This window comes from Xyrauchen texanus, chromosome 8, assembly GCF_025860055.1.
Source record: "Xyrauchen texanus isolate HMW12.3.18 chromosome 8, RBS_HiC_50CHRs, whole genome shotgun sequence".
Taxonomy (NCBI): Eukaryota; Metazoa; Chordata; class Actinopteri; order Cypriniformes; family Catostomidae; genus Xyrauchen; species Xyrauchen texanus.
The window spans coordinates 32,824,890-32,837,197 of record NC_068283.1 but is presented as its reverse complement, the minus strand read 5'-3'; the positions used below and the strand labels follow the sequence as shown (position 1 = coordinate 32,837,197).

At 37.7% G+C, this 12,308-nt stretch overlaps 1 long non-coding RNA gene across 2 annotated transcripts; it reads right to left on the bottom strand.

Moving 5' to 3' along the window:
• Positions 1 to 8,343: 8,343 nt before the first annotated feature.
• Positions 8,344 to 10,443, bottom strand: LOC127648262 (uncharacterized). Of its 2 annotated transcripts, none has more exons than XR_007971150.1 (5): positions 9,726 to 10,443; positions 9,412 to 9,482; positions 9,131 to 9,232; positions 8,667 to 8,869; positions 8,344 to 8,543 (listed from the first exon to the last, which is right to left on the bottom strand). It is a non-coding gene; the product is annotated as an uncharacterized LOC127648262 (long non-coding RNA). The 2 variants fall into 2 exon arrangements; XR_007971149.1 differs by having other exon boundaries at positions 8,344 to 8,502; positions 9,726 to 10,439.
• Positions 10,444 to 12,308: the final 1,865 nt, after the last annotated feature.

Sequence of the window (12,308 nt, the reverse complement as noted above, 5' to 3'; positions counted from 1 at the left end):
CCCCAGATTACTGTTTACATAAATGCCTCGGTAGTTATTGGGGTCAAATATGTCTTCACTCTATATAATGGGTGTATTAAGTCTATACTCCAGGTATCAAGAAAATAGCTAGTTTGCAGAACCAGATTGAACAGTTTTAACAAGGACTCTTGCATTACTGCTGGGATGTGCTTCAGTATTTCCGTCCTAATGTTGTCTAAACCACACGTCTTTCTGGGTTTTAGTTTCTTAAGTGCATCCGTCAATTCTTCTCTGCTAATTTGATAGTCTAAAGGGTTTTGGTTATTTTTTTCATTGTAGATTCTAATTGACTTTGACCACGTTTTTAAAATAACTTTCCATAATTCTCCATTTTGTATGGCTATGCCCTGGTTGTGTTGTTTATTTTTCCCAGAACTGATTATCATTAATTGAGTCTTCAATTTAATTAAGAGTGTGGTTTGCATATTTAAGTTTGTCATATTTAAGAGTGTTTATTAAGAGTGTCTCATCCAAATGGGTGTGACTCCTCTCTCTCACTCCGGCGTCTCAGTAGAGGATGTACTTGTGGCAATAGGAGAACAGGTGGGGTATGAAAACATTGTCTCAGCTTCAAGTATGAATAAGGCCGTTGTGATCTTTCTAAAGGAACAGAGTTTAACCAGTCGATTGTTTGGGCGTTTTACTGTCATTTCTCTGTTGGTATCTCAATCGATTCGAATTACAATCTCTAATGTTCCTCCGTTCATTCCTAATCATGCTATTGAAAAGGAATTGTTGAGATTTGGGAAAATTGTCATTGGAATTAAAATGGTTCCACAAGGGTGTAAAAGTGAGTCGCTCAAACATGTTACGTCTTTTAGGGTGTGTGCACACTTGTAGTTCGGTTCTCTTGGTCCTCTTGATCTGGACCAAAAAAGAAAATGATACATTTAGTCCTGGTTCGCTAAGTGTTCACACTGCCATTTTTAACACCGAACCAACAGACACGAAACAAAAGGCATCAGGAAAAAGTCACAACCTGATTGGACAGCTCTTATGACATATATTTTGCAGATGATGGAACTTGCAGAACATCCAAAACAATGCTAGCTGCAGAGCTAAATGTGCTAGTTGGATTTATATATGTATATGGTGATATTTTTATCAGTTGAGAACAAACGAAGAGCTAATAAAATGTGTAAAGGAGTCCAAAAAAAGCCAGGAATTCCTCCATTGCACACACAAACGAAGATATGATGCAAGGACAGCTGACAGCGGTTCCGACCCCTGTACCGAACTATAATAGGCAACAAAGCTCCTATGATGAGAAGAACCAGGCATGCTTGAGGTCAGTATTAGGCAAATTACTTCCTGTTTTTGGTCCGTTTAGACGTCTTTGGTCCATGTTGCATTCACTCATCGATCGAGCCGCACCAGAGTTTGTTTGGAAGCAGACCGAGACCGACTGAATAGTGGGTTTGGTACACGCCAAGATTCGGATGGCAGCATTCACACTTCAATTCAAACAGAGCAATCGCACCAGAGTACATTTTAATCAAACCAAACCTGCCAAGTGTGAACACACTCTTAGACGTCAAGTGGTTATGTTTTTGGATTCATCGACTCTTGATATTTCTTTTCGAGTCATTTACGATGGCAAATCCTATGTGCTTTATGCAAGTACTGGAAGTTTTAAATGTTTTGAATGTGGTGACATAGGACACAAAATCAAAATGCGCGCCCCATAAAATGAACAATGCAAATAATGAAAAGGATCATGAAACTGCGGGGTCAAGTGTGTCAAAAGAGAATGCCGATAAAAATGTTGTAGGAAAGAAATTAATTGAAACTGAAAAGAAGGGAGTTGTTTTAGAACAGAAAGAAAAACAGAATAATCAGGATGTAAGCAGATGTGAAGAAATGGTTGGAAAAAAGTGTGGTAGTGAGAGAGTTGAGGTGAATAAGAAGAATGAAGCTGAGGTAAATGCTGTTCGGTGTGAAGTCGAAATTGGTGATGATGAGGTTATTGCTGAAGTTGCAGATAAAGATGATGGAATGGATGAGTTGGGTGAGGATGACTGTTTTTCAGAAATGTCTGACATTACATCCCAGTGGAGATGATCAGTTATATACGGTGAAGGAAATTAATGATTTCTTGACCAGACATTTGGAAAGACATTTGAAGTCCAGAATTACAGAAGTGTGTGGGATTTGATGAATTACGCCAAAGGACAAGATTTAGACTGAAACTATTCAGAGGAATGAAATGGATGAAAAATATTCTAAGTAATGGTGAGGTCACTAAGGGTGTTTCTTTCTTTCTGCTCTTTTATGTCTTTTTTTCTTCTATGTCTTCCTTTTCTTTCTTTTTTCATGGAGTGCATTAAGATTAAAGGTGGAAGGAATTATAAAAATAGGGCCTGTTTTGTATGAATTAATTCAAAATAAAGATATCAATTTTATTTTTTGCAAGAAACCCATAGTGATTTAAGCAATGAAATAGAATGGAGAATGTGGTGGGAGGGTAAGATCTTTCGAAGTCATGACTTTAACTTTGGTGGAGGTGTTGCAATTCTGTTCTCAAAAAAGCTCAATATGACTCCAATATGGTTTTACTGATCATCATTTGTGTAAAAAAGTTAGTTTAAAAAAGTCACAATGTTCTAGTTATTATTGGCATTTTAATCTTAAATTATTACATGACTTACATTATTGCAAGAACAAAAAAGTGACTATGAAGATTTAGGTTTTGGTGAGAATTGTATCTCTTTAAACTTTTATACACTGGCACATCTGCATTATTATAGGTTGGAGGTGGGCTAAGATACCTTGTGTCAATTCATAGAGGTATACGTAAGGCAAGGCTGTCCATTATAAGGACAGTTGTACTCTGTGGCAATTTAACCTTTACCAACTGAGGAAGAAATTGCAGGGGATTCTAGTTGATTTTGAAAATAGGCCAATCACTCTCTCTGCCTATGCTGAGATTGGCAGGGGAGGGCCCCCTCCAGTGCTGGAGTTAAAGGAGGAAGAGAGGGTTTGAAGATGTTGGGAGTGCTTTTAGGAATGGAGCAATATAGGCAGAAAAACTGGGAGGGTGTGGTGGAGAAATTGTGTGACCAGTTGTCTTGATGGTCGTGGGTGCCACCTCAGCTTATAGGGGTAGGGTATTGGTTATGACTCACGAACAATCTGGCTGCTTCTGCAATAAGGCATAAAATGAATGTTCTGGAACCCCCAGATAGTGTTGTTAAAGAACTACAAAGAAAGTTAATTGATTTTTTCTGGGCTGGACACCATTGGACACAATCTGCTGTATTCTTCCTGTTTATTCAAATGGAGGACAAGGACTTTTGGACATTAAAAACAGAATAAAGACTTTTAGACTTCAAGCAGCACAGAGATTGCTGTATTCGGAACCGTGCTGGGCTAACACAGCTCATGCTTTGTTGAGAAACATTTATGTTTTAAAATATGATGTGCAATTGTTTTTGATTAAACTGACTAACTAATGCACTTGAGGGATGTTTCCCCGTTCTGTAAAGCAATTTTGAGAGCATGGATTTCAGTTCTTAAAGTTAATAGTAACCTCTCAAATCTTGGACTTTGGACAGAAAATGAACCTCTTTTAATAACCCGTTGATACAAGCATGGGCACTAGAGCCCAGAAGTATACAATCTGTATTGGCAAGAGGGGGGTATACAAAAATTGCTGACCTAAAGAATGATGCTAATTGGTAAAGTCCATAGGACATGTGCAACTTGATAGGTATCAAGTCTATAAGGGTATGAAGAGAATAATGGAGGGAATAGTTTCAGCTTTACCTTCTGTCTTCAGACAAGGCTGGAAAATGAAATATCTGAACAGAACACAGGGAGTCATAAAAGTTTACCCCAAGTAGAGATTTCAGCAGCGGTAGTGGTAGAGCCTGAGGAAGGTTCACTCCTGAACTTCAGGACTCTTGAGTTGGATAGTTTTGAGAATGTTTAAAAAAAAAGCACTATACACCATTTGTGTGAAAGTATCTCACTGCAATGTACTCAAAGATTGCAAGGAGTCAAAGTGGTCAGATTTGTTCGGGCCAGACTCCTCCACTGTACAAACTTCTTATAGAGAAACGTTCTGCGGATCTCCAATGGAGGGCTGTTCACTGGGTGGTAGCTACAAACAGACATGTGGCACACATTGACCCCCCTGTAGGGAAAGAATGTCCTTTTTGTGGTACTGAAGTGTCAATAGATAATTTGGTTTTGTAAGCCCGTTTATCGGTCCAATGGCAGTCTCCAATAATACGGGTGAAGGTCTCTGCGCGTTACTGTCTTTCTTGTTACGCAACACAACAAGATTAAATGAAATACATTTTCTCTTATGTATTACCTCATTATTTCATCTGACTCCATAAATGAAAAAGGTTTTTAATGATATCTGAGCATCATTAAAAGTGAGCGAATGTTTGATTTTTCTTTTAACTCCTTTAATTATATTTTACCCGTTTAGATTAAGAAACGATGTCGCTTTGAGGTCCTCGCGTGTTTTTCTCTACACCGCGGGTCTCACGATCACAAGCGGCCAGTATTGGATCATCAAACAGAGGTAATTGCTATATACCTGAGATCGTTCACGCTCACACAATCAAATATACTTTAGTATAGCCCCGTTGAATTGCATACACTTGAATGTAACTTAACGTTTTCTTCAGTAGAGGTCACGGCCACTTTGCAGATGTAAGTTGACCAACATAACTTCTCTTATAATAGCTTTGGATTGGCCATGCGTGGTTTCCCACGTACACTTATCTGGAGAAACATCAAATCAAAACAGAGGTAAGACACACCCGAATTTAGATTGGTCAAGCAGCATTTGCTGTTCTAAACGGAAATTCCCTTTTTGTCTTTGCAAACCAAGTACACTTGAATTGATGCCAAATATTAGTCGTCACTAATCTGACGCAGACTTGCGGTAACATACGAATCGTTTAATCTGTTTGGGAAACACAATGTCAGAGTCAGTCAGAATCAAATCAAATGTTGACAATTTATTGACCAGGTAACATAATCAATTCATCAATTCCAATTAGACAGTGATAAGTCAAGGTTAGACATTTTATCAAAACCTAAGAATTTCGAATTGCAATCACCTGATATAAATTACAAACAGTAAACTGTGTGGGATTGTCTGACTACAGAGAACCCTGAGCGATGTGTCGCATCTCCTTAAATACCCAAACCATGAACAAGGGAATTTTGGGAGTGGTTAGGTTTGGTAGTCCTGGGGACATACCTCATTAACATACAGGCAGGGATGGGGACAGACCTCCAGAATTATACAGCATTTGGCAAAGACCTTATAACTTTGCTGTCATTAAGTTTTACAAACCTGGGAAAAAGACCACTATACCAGACGCACTGAGACATTTTAAATTATACCAAACATGTTACACTAGTTACATTATTTGTATACATCAGATATTGACTTTTGTTACATACAGATCTTAGGTGATTCTGAGCTGAAGGGGAATGGGTGAGGAGGAGAGGGGAGAGAATGGGACAGATGTGGAAGGGCAACGATGAGGTGTGAATTTGCAGTCTTCGCTCAGTGGGGTGTGGTGCCTCAGGAAGAGTTGCTAATTGTGACAAAGATAATTTATTGATTTTCTCAAAGATCATACATTTGCTCTTTGCCTTTGAATACAAACACATTGGCACCCTGCCTTACAGTTTTAAATTTTCTTTGGTTAAGAGAATTGTTTCAGATCTTAGAGGGGTGGGTTAGAGAATTGGGGTTAGCCTTTAATAAAGAGCTGTTCATTTTTGGACCCAAATATGTTGCATCAGATAGGAAAAAAACTTTTTAAGCAATTTTGTAGTGGGAGAAGGAAATTGAAAGGAGAGGGTATAGTAAACCCTGAGATGGTTTTAAAGGCTTTTATAGCCGTTAGGATTAGGGCAGAGTTTGCATATTTTAAACTGACAAATAATTTGGACAGATTTATTGAAGCTTCGGCTTCGAACGATGCTTTGTGCACAGTGGATTATGAAAATGAGTTGATTTTAAATTTATGAAGGGTAACTGTAATTGTCAAAAAGGTTTTATTAGGAATTGTAAATGTGTATTTATTTATTAATTAACTAATTATTGTGATGTTATGTTTGTGTAAATATGTATTTGTGTGGGCATAAATATATATGTGTGTGTGTGTTTATTTGTTTAAAGGATTCCATTTACAGTTAGAACACAAATTAGGGAAATCTGTAAAGTGTAATTATAAATAAAGGTATATTAAAGGTCTCTCTCTCGTGTTTGGGTTGCTCTGGAGCTCAGAAGGGTTTGACAGGCACACATTTTACGCGATGAGTGAGAAGTGAGGCAGCACCGTTATTAACTTTTTTCATTCAGCTGTCTCCTTATGATGAGATCCAGTTCTGCAGTAATCTTCACCCGCAAATTATTCTAAAGCCCAACTGTGATAAACGCAAATTTTGCAATATTTTATTTACGTAGTAGGCCTATTTCAGAACGCCATTAGCCAAATCATTGGTGATTTTAGCGTTCTGACGCTTTCAAGTGACTGAGCCGTTGAATTAGCCACGCCCCCTCATTACAAAACCCCGCTCACCAAAGATAATATTAGACCAAAACCGAGCAAAAGAGCAGCATTGTTTGCTCCTGTGGCTCAAATTCAACAGTGGCACAATAGCGCCCTCAACTGACAAACATTATGAATCATAGCCTCAATGATCCGCTTCAAATGAAAAGGAGCAAAATGATTGACAAGTGAAAAGTAGCAATGCCCGCGGTCTGCGGACACATATTTGTTTGCTGTTTACAAAATCTGCATCTGTCACAGAGACCGGTGAGATATCTCAGGAATTTATTTCATTCATATCTTTAAGGGAGAAGGACATGTCAACTTTTCCATGAAAAAATAAATCACTTACAGCACCTTTAAACCTGCCATTGTATGAGATATTAATATTTTGACAAAGTACATTATTACTTATTAGAAACCCATAATTAACAAGTGAAAAATCGATGGAACTAAAACTACTTTTAGCTTTTGACCCATTTCCCATGCTTTATATCACCTGGATTAAAACTATAGCAATGCGTCTGCCTTCAGGTGGCAGTGCCAAACACTGAAATCACATGCTTGTGTCGCCCCCTTTCAAGTAGGTATAAACAGTTTTCCTGAGCAAACACTGGGCGGTGCCATGATGATTCTACACTGCCTGGCCAAAATTCCAGATGCTTGTAAATTGGGCGCTATGCATGACGGGTACATCGCTTCATGCTCTTCCCTTCTTACACTGATGTGCCCATCACTTTGGAACTGGGTAAATCTGGACTCATCAGACCACATGACTTATTTCCATTGCTCCACAGTCCAATCTTTATGTTCCCTAGGAAATTGAATTTTTTTTTTCTGATTAGTATCACTAACAAGTGGCTTTCTTGTGGCCACACAGCTGTTTAGTCCCAATCCTGTAAGTTCTCGTCGCATTGTGCATGTGGAAATGCTCTTACTTTCACTATTAAACATAGCCGTAAGTTCTACTGTCAATTATTTTACGATGTGACTTCAAGCGTTTTAGTGGTCTCCGATCACGATCATTCAAGTTTCTTCCGCGAAGCTGACGGTTCACCACTATACTTCCAGGTTTTAATTATGCGTTGGACAGTTCTTAACCCAATTTCAGTGATTTCAGCAATCTCCTTAGTTGTTTTCGTTGCTTGATGCAGGCCAATAATTTGCCCCTTATGAAACACAGTAACATCTTTTCCACGACCACGGGATACGTCTTCCCAGCGAGCAAAAAGTCGTCTAGACCACGTCTAAAAGACGTAATTGTTAGACATCCAGAAGACGTCCTCACAGGAGCCAGAATGAAAGTTTTTTATACGTCTTTTCTGGACATTGTATAGACGTCAATTAAAGACGTGCTACAGACGTAATTGTTAAGACATCTAAAGGCAGCCAGAATAAAAGTTGTATTAGACGCGTTTTCTGTAGTAGAAATGTCAAAGAAGACTGTTAAAGACCCATACTGACATGGAAATCCCATCTGTGCATATTTGCCAGGATCCAACTTTAAAATGTTTTTACTTTAAAACAGTGGCAGTGAGTTCGTTCTCACTGAGAAAAACCCAGTTACTCATTGTTAATGGTTGTCGTGTCATGAAACTGCAGACACGCAGACCATAGACCTAAATTAGATTGTAAAGAATATTGATAATATTGAATATTCAATTGAATAAAAGTGTAGCCTAGTGTATATAGTCTTGCATTTTTATATCTTATAATATATTTGTAATAAACTGCTTAACATTTTCCTGTAAAACAAACTGATCACTCCAAGAAATAAATTATTTAAATCTGAAAATATATTTTTATTACAAATTTTACCCAAGCTTAAAACCAGAACAGTAAAGTATAAATTAACACAATACAACTTAAAACCTGAACAGTCAAGTATAAATTAACACAATACAACTTAAAACCTGAACAGTCAAGTATAAATTAACACAATACAACTTAAAACCTGAACAGTCAAGTATAAATTAACACAATACAACTTAAAACCTGAACAGTCAAGTATAAATTAACACAATACAACTTAAAACCTGAACAGTCAAGTATAAATTAACACAATACAACTTAAAACCTGAACAGTCAAGTATAAATTAACACAATACAACTTAAAACCTGAACAGTAAAGTTATAAATAAAAGTGCTATAAAATTTTGTTAAAACAGTAAACAATTAACAAAATGTGGCTGCTATAAGGTCCACAATATATTCATTTACAGCCACCACCCCTGACTCTCCCGGGGCATGTTTCAGATGATCAGATGCAGCAGACTTTATTTGGGCCTCTGTAGCAGCTGGGTCCCATTTCATGACAGCAGCTACAATCAAAGCAAAAAATCCACATGTAAAATAAATATACAAACGCCACTGTTGTGGTCTAGCTTGCAGCAGAGATACATAGTATACATAGATGAAAATTTGAGTACTCAAATCAATGAAATGATTATGTCTAGTTTATGAAATGCCTAGTTATCAAATCAAAAATCAAGTCAAATTACATCAAGCCTGATATTAAGCATTCCACACACACATACATATATACACACTTTTTTTTTTAATGACCATAATATGAAGCTCACCTTTTATTGCTGAAAACAATTTATTGTCTTCAATTCAAATTTTATCTTTTTGCCCTTCCCTTCATATTGAATAGAAGTTCAATCAGCTGATTGGTGAAGAGCCTAATCCAATCAAAGACAAAAAATAATATGCAACACGATTCCAAAACAATACAATACGGCACAATACTATAAGGTACAATACGGCAGTGAGAATACTGTACAAACAAAACAACATAAGTACATTTTTATATTTCCCACTTACATATCACTTGAAAGAAATTAGAGAAAATAACACTCACGTAACAATCAGCTCCTACAGAACATCACATTCACCTCACGAGGGTTGAAATGCTCAACATACTGTTGTACACTGTGTAAATAATCACATTAAATACAAATCACATGAAAAGCACAATGAACATTTGAAAAAAGTGCATAGCATTTCTTAATGTCAAATGAACAGGCCTGCACCGCATGGTGTGACGTCATATCATCGCGGACATTACACACGACATAACTTCTCAAATATGATAATATATCCATATTTACACAACAAAGTATACATCCACAAATGGTATTTATCAAGATTATTACCACATAACATTATATTTACCCGTTCCCAGAGAGTGAGCGTCTCTCTCACACTACTCGTTGCATGTCTATCAAAACAATGACCGAGGTGAGAATGCATGCGCATAATCTCGTACGCAACACACATAGCGCCACCTGTTGACAACTCCAGGGAAATACAGGTAACCGCTGCCTTTCCTGTCTCCATAATTCACTCAACATATCAAATAACAGTTTTAAACATACAAGGCGAAAAACAAACTTTAAGGGGTATTTACCACCCGGTTACATATAGTTGTAATGTTATGACAATGACGATGTTTGTTATATTTTTTGTTGTACTTGCAAACTTGATGTAGTTTTCTTCTACAAGCATTTAATAATAATAAATAAATGACGTTTCGATTGTGGCTTTAACATATTTTCTGTCATTTATTGACTAAATCTGGATGTTAACGGACGTTTAGATTGTGGCCAGATTGGACATCTTTTTCACGTCATTCATCGACTAATTCTGGACGTCAACGGACGTCCAGATTATAGCCAGTATGAACGTCTGTTCTGAACTAGTTCTGGCTGTCAGTGGACCTATAGATTGTGGCCAGATTGGACATCTTTTTCACGTCATTCATCGACTAATTCTGGATGTCAACGGACGTCCAGATTATAGCCAGTATGAACGTCTGTTCTGAACTAGTTCTGGCTGTCAGTGGACCTATAGATTATGGCCTGATGGGACATAATTTATCAGTGTCATTAATCGACTAATTCTGGCTGTCAATGGACGTTCAGATCATGGCCTGGACGGACGGACGAGATATCAACCTGTTTTGTATGTCCACAGACGTCGCTTGCTCAGTGGGTTCTGACATTGTTTTAAGAAATTAGAAGCTTCCAATTTCCCTGATCCAGCTAGATGTTAAAATATTGTCAAGAATTCTGGCTAACCGATTAAGTAAAGTTAAGACATCTTTTATACATATAGATCAGGTGGGGTTTATTTGGGCTTCTGATAACATCAGGCGTTTCATCAATATCATGTGGTCAGTGTCAATTGATCAGACTCTGGTCACTGCCATCTCACTTGATGCTAAAAATGCGTTTGATATGGTAGAAATGGATTATCTTTTTAAGATTTTGGAAAAGTATGGAATACTTTTATTGGATGGATTAAGTTAGGCCTACTTTATAGACACCCGGTAGTGGTGGAACAAACAAATTTATTTATTTATTTCAGATGATTTTACTCTGGATTTACCGGCAGGGTTGCCCTCTTTCCCCATTATTGTTCTGTCTTACCCTGGAACCATTAGCAGAAGCGATAAGAAGGGAAGATAAATTTACAGAAGTGGTGGCGGGAGTTGTGGAGCATAGGCTTTTGCTTTATTCAGATGATATTTCATTATTCGTCTCTGACCCCATTAGATCTATGCCTTGCCTTCGTAGAATTATTAATTCCTTTTCTAAGTTCTCGGGATACAGAGTCAAATGGTCTAAATCCGAAGCTTTGGCTCTGACAGCGTATTGCCCAGTAACAGCTTTTCAGCCAGGCCTCTTCCAGTTGCCCAAGCAGGGCATTCAATATTTGAGTATTTTATTCACAGCAAATTTGTGTGATTTAGAGTTCATTTTGACACTTTAATAAAAAGGTTTTCAAGCAATGTGGGCAGGTGGGCTTCATTACATTTATCTATGATTGGGAAAGTTAATGTTATTAAAATGAATTGTATTCCAAAGTTCCTGCTACAATCTCTCCCTGTAGATGTCCCCTCTCTTATTTTAAGCAATTTGATAGCACAGCGAAGTCCTTCATTTGGAATGGCAAGCATCCAATATTGCATTTTTCTAAGTTACATAGGCCGATTGACAAAGGTGGGCTAGGCATAACCAAGATTTTGTTTCATTATTATGCATTTGATCTCAGACATTTGGCTCTTTGGTCGCTTCCACTTGAAAAAGCCCCTCCCTGATTTTGTATTGAACAGGAAGTTCTTGCCTCTATTTAACCATTGCAAAGCCTTTCTATAAACTAATCAGAGAAGTTAATTTACACCCTGTTATCTTGCATTTGCACTCTGTATGGACAAAAGTGTCCAAAGTGTTTAATTCTGACATTTATTTAAATGTTGCCTCAAGATTATGTCTGAACCCTAAATAATGTATTAATAATTCCCCTTTCTGCTGGTCAGAGTGGATTGTGAGGGGGGTATTACACTCGGTGACCTGTATGTGAGTGGAGGGTGAAATCTTTTGAAAATTTGGTTCAACATTTTGGAATTCCCAGATCTCAAATCTATAGGTATTTATAGCTGCGCCACCTGCTCTAAAGCACTCTGGAAGTGGTGATTACTGCTTTTGGAAAAGGTCATGAGGCATCAGTGTTTTACTCCCTGCTAATTCAGTGTCTGGGGGACGGAGCTTCAACTTCTCTCAAGGGATTATGGGAGAAAGATTTAAATTTGGTATACTCAAGTCTGTATATGGAGATGCAATTCTATTGGAGCCCCTCTAGATTGTATAGGCCACCTGCTGGCGATGCATATCAGAAGATGGAGACACAACCCATGTGTTTTGGTGGTGTGTTAAGATCCAGGAATTTTGGTTGAAGATTCAGAGTTCTATTTGT